Below are 5,533 nucleotides of genomic sequence, written 5' to 3'. Positions count from 1 at the left end.
TGTAATGATGCTGAATGCAGCAAGGTCACAGGTCGGTGGGTGGAAAGTCCTGTGGGTCCAGTGGTGGTGGAAATATCTCCAGAGCTCTGGCTGCCATCAGTGTAGCTCCATGTGGCTGGTCAACAGGAATGTGTAGCAAAGAGAGTATGTGTGGCCATCTAGGAGGGAGAAAAAGAGGAAGTTCCCAGAGTCTCCATGAGAAGGCTACACCCACACAGAGGCATCATTGGCTATGACCTGATTGACAGGTTAGATTCAGCCCCTTCACTCCTAATATCCTCTAGTTGACTTGTGATTATGTAACCACCATAGTTTATATAGCAACAACAGATAAAAGAGGGTAGTAGTGGTGGTGATGTTGGGATAAAGTGGTCTCTCAAGAAGACAAGTGAAAATACAGGTGCCTCCTCATGAGGAGAGAAAGGACAGCATGGCTCTGTGGAGACGATGGCCTGGCCAGGCATGTCTGAATTTCAGTGTGGGAAACAGAAGGATTTCTCCCAAGTTGTCTCCCCCAAATATATGCCAAACTTAGCTGCTTGCAAATGACTATACACTTGGAGGTCATCAGAAGTAGGTCAGGGGTCATTCTCCATAAGGGTTATCAGCCATCTAGAGCAAGCAGTCACCACTGTTTATCCCACAACAAGTAGGACCCACTCCCTTCTGATAAGGATAGTAGTTGTCTGTTTCCTTGTAGGAGACACCAGAGAGGTCAAACCTGCCCAAGGATGACCAAGGTTAGGCTGCCATCAAGAATCTAGGATCCGCCCATCTTGTCACATGTATGACCCTAAACCTTCCCATTCCTATGGGCACACCTCTAGCTCATCCCCTTCCTGTCATGCTTGTGCCTATCATACATCCCCTTCCTATGATGTGTGTGCCTATTGTACTGCCCCTTCCTGAGATGTGTGGTTACCTGTAATCATGCCCCCCGAAGGAGATATAACCCTTAGTAAGCAATAAAGTTAAGGCTCCCTCCTGCTCTCACGGCCATGCTCCCCACATGAGGACCACCAAGCGGGGCTGAAGTGAGCATGCTACTATGAATTGTGTCTGACTCCACTAATTCAATCTCTCCTCTACCTCTCATGCCCTCTATGACTTTACTATAATCTTTACTTATCATCTCTGTACAATTGCACCTACCGGACCTGTGATGATTTGTTGGGGACCTTCCTCTCCCCACATTTCAGGAGCAGTTTAACCTTCATCAAGTGTCTTGACTTCTCCTCTCTCACTTTCCTCACCTGTGAAATGGTGTTGATGCTAGCGATAACCCCAGCGGGGCTACGAGGACAAAGGGAAAATAACCAATGTGGAGCGCTCAGCATACCACCTAGTTCACACACGATAAGCTCTTAATACACGTTAGCAACTTAATACTTCCATGCTGCTTCCTGGCTGCCTTGCTGCCAACTGGTCCCTTCCAAGAGATTCATTGTGGAAGAATGAGAAAAACCATCTTGGGTAAGAATAGAAGATGAAATCGTTTTGAAGGAGCCATGGGGCACAGTTTTTAAGTGCTCTGAGGGCTAGCCAAAAGGGCCCAAGTTTGAACCCCTCCCCCCGTGTCCCGAGTGAGCAAGTTGTGGCAGTTTGCGTCAGATACACTACTTGAGAACCCGCACTTCTCCGTGTAATCCATTATATCAGGTCGCTATGGGTCCAAATCGAGTTGACGACGACACGTTTTTGTTCTGAATGTTCTTTCAGACTCATAGAAAACAGAGATCTCAGTGTGTGAGATCTGACTTTGTTGTATGGAAATCATTTCAAGAATAACAGATGAAATGATGATAAGTCATCTAAAAGTACCTAAAAATCTACCTTTACTAGGGTTGCCAGGTGAAATTTGAGCTATTGACTAAATATTGACTAATTTCAAATTTTGGATAAGAAAATTTTGTAGTATAAGTGTCATATTTATGTTAAAAATTAGTCAATGTTTATTTGAAATTCAATTTTCTTTATGTGTTCTATATTTTATATGCTACAGGCAGAAAATGTTTATCTATTATACATAATTCGTTTTCTGGTTTAATGTTTAGTTTTAGTCTTTTCCTCATGGATTCTTTTTTTCACATTTACAATTCATTGGTTATTTATCATCTTTGTGCTACTTTGACATTAAATTGCTATCAAATATTAAACTAATTGAAAACTTTATGATAAATGAATCACATGATATAAATGAAAGGCAATTAAGCTAATTCATTTAATAAATTCAACAGAGTGAGTACAAAGTTCAGTTAATAAATATAATATCTTAATATATACTTAATAAGTAATAACTAATTCAAAAGATTGTGTCAGATCAAGAACTGATGTTATTGAAAGAAAATGACAGCCTTCTCTAAAATCATTGACAAAAATCAAGGCTTCAGGAACTGAATGAATGCCAACTGAATGTTTCAACCTGCTAATGCAGCATTAGAGGCATTCACTACTGGATGCCAAGAAATTTGAAAGACAGCTACTGTACTGCCAACTGTAAAATACTCATATTTGTACATTTTCCAAAGGAGATCCAGTGGAAGGTTAAAAAAAAGCATTGAACAATATCACTAATACTATAGGAAGTAAAATTTTGATGACGATAAAGTAATTACAATAGTACATGAGCATGAAGTTGTGAGATTCAAGTCTGGTTCAGAAGAGGATGTATCACTAAGAATATCATTGCTGATATTAGATGGATCGTGGCTGAAAACAGAGACTACTAGATAGATACTCACTTTCATTGTCCTTGGAAAAGCATATGATGATGTGGATCATAGTACATTATGGGTAATATTAAAAAGAAGAGGGATTCCAGAACACTTCATTCTGCTCACGTAGAATCTATACGTGGACTGCGAGATGTTGGAAGAGAACAAGGGGCTGCTTCATAGGTTAAAATTAGGAACGTTGTGAGTTAGAGTTCTTTCACCATTCTCCTTCAATCTGTACACTCAACACGTGCTCTGAGAAGATGGACTGTACGGAGAAGGATTTAGCATCAGGATTGGAAGTGCAGATGACACAAACTGGCTTGCAGAAAGGGAAGAGGACATGAAGCCCATACTGATGAAATCAAAGATTAGAGCTTTGGTATGGATTGCCAATTAATGTAAAGAAAACAAAAATGACCACAACTGGACAACATCATGATGTTGAAAAACCAGTGATGTTGTGAAGGATTACATTACATGGACTGTTGAGTGAACAAAGTTTGTCTTGGGGGAAATAAATCTGAAATTCTCCTTGGAAGTGAAGATGGTGAGACTTTAAATCACATTGGGAGTGTTATCATGAGATACCAGTTCCTAGAAAGGACATTATGTTTCCTAAAGTAGAAAGTCAGCAGGAAGAGGAAGATCTGAACTGAGATGAATTGACACAGGGTTGCAACAATACTTTCAAAAGTAACATGGAGTGTACAGATTGCACAAAATGAGATCATCGTGCTTTGTCCTGTTGCACACAGGGCCACTGTGTGTTGAAACTGACTCTATGGAATTTAACAACAACAATATTTTTATATTTCAAATAAAGTTGACTCTAATCTAGTTGTATTTGTAAAATGCCCATTGTAGTACAACCAGTCAGTAATAAATATACTGAGGAATAAGCAACAATTTGGCAGAAATATAAAGTTATGCCATATGCTTGTGTTGAGAGATTAAGAGCATAGACTGTAGAAATTAAGACTATCTAAGATTCACACCTGTATTATTTTTTCTTCAAATGTGTGTTTCAAAGGAGTCCTGGTGGTGTAGTGGACTAGAAGTTGGGCTGCTAACCTCAAGGTCAGCCCTCTCAACCCACCAGCTACTCCACAGAAGAAAGATGAAGTTTCTGTTGCCATGACAATGTACACCTTTGTAAACCTGCAGCTACCCTCTACTCTGTCCCCGAGGATTACAATGTGTCAGAATGGACTCAACAGCAGTGAGTTTTGTTTGTTTGTTATTCATGTATGTATTTTGTGCTTGTATCAATTAACATTCCAGTATTAAAAAACAACTTTATTATTATTATTTTAAATGTCCAAATAGTACCTGAAATGTAAGCTAAATAAAAGCATATAGATCTAAAGGCCAAGGAAAAAAGTCATGCAATTAACCCATTTCAGAATGATTGTTCATTTGAAACCCAGATGTTCTAATGTAATGCTATTTAACAGAGCATAATAATTTACACACAAACACATGTTGATACAAATACATACAATATATGTCTTCATTTTTATTTCTCAAATAAATCTTCTGTAATCTCACAGATCTAAAAGCAATATGGAACTAATGTTATTTATATCTTATTATAAATATAGATTAATCAAAAGAACTATCTCTAAATGGTAAAATCTCAAGCTTATTTGAAGCAAAAGTTTTGATTCTAAAACAACTTTAGTTAAAATGTATAAGGAATACGTTTTTAAAAATTATGAGTCACCATATAAAAGCAATTTTAAGGCTACCTACCATACTTATTTTATGTGGCAGCAAATGGAATATAGATGAAAACATTGTATAAACAACAGAAACAAATCATATTCTCATAGATAAAAAGGCTTAACATTGTAAAAATGTCAATGATATCCAAAGGGATCTACAGATGTAATGTAGTCCCAATCTAGATTCCAACATCATTCTTTAAAGAGATGGAAAAACGAGTCACCAACTTTATATGAAAGAAATGAGACCCCAGACAAGCAAAGTAGTGCGAATTAAGAAGAACAAAGTGGCTGGCTTCTCACTTTCCTATTTAAAAACCTGCTACATAAATAGCCATGGCAGTCAAAACAACCTGGTAATGGTACAACAGTAGACACACAGACAAGTGGAATAGAATGACGATTTGAGAAGTCAACCCATCCACTTATGGAGAGTTGATCTCTGGCAAAAGGACAAAACACAGTAAAAGGGAAAAAATCATCTCTTTAACAAATGCTCCCGGCAAAAGTGGATATTCATTTGCAGAGGAATAGAACAGGATCCATATTTCATCCGATGTACAAAAAATGAACTCAAGATGGATCAAAGACTTAAATGCAAAACCTACAACTATGAAGATCATGTTTGAAAACAAAGGGACAAAGTTAGGGGCCCCAGAACATGGCCTAAATACACGGTGAAACATAACGAAGACATGCACACATATCAGAAGAACCCATACAAATACCAAAAGATATATTTTTAAAAACTGATAGCAAGATAACTGAGAACTCCTAAAAATTAGATCCTATGTGAATCAAATTATTTCACCTGTAGATTGGGGGGGCATGGCAGTGTCATATTGAACAAATCACTAATTTCTAGAATTTATAGAAAACTTTGATACATTAACAAGAAAAAGACCAATATTTGCATAAAGTGGGCAGAAGACATGAACAAATAATTTACCAAAGATGACATTCAGATGGCCAACACACATATGAAGCAATGTTCATGATCACTAGCCATTCAAGAGGTGCAAATCATAAATGGCAAAGTTAAAAAAATAAAAAGCAGAAGATAACAAATACTGGTAAGAATGAGACAGAAAA

This window comes from Tenrec ecaudatus, chromosome 3, assembly GCF_050624435.1.
Source record: "Tenrec ecaudatus isolate mTenEca1 chromosome 3, mTenEca1.hap1, whole genome shotgun sequence".
Taxonomy (NCBI): Eukaryota; Metazoa; Chordata; class Mammalia; order Afrosoricida; family Tenrecidae; genus Tenrec; species Tenrec ecaudatus.
The sequence above is the reverse complement of the archived record's forward strand: the minus strand, read 5'-3'. Positions refer to the sequence as shown.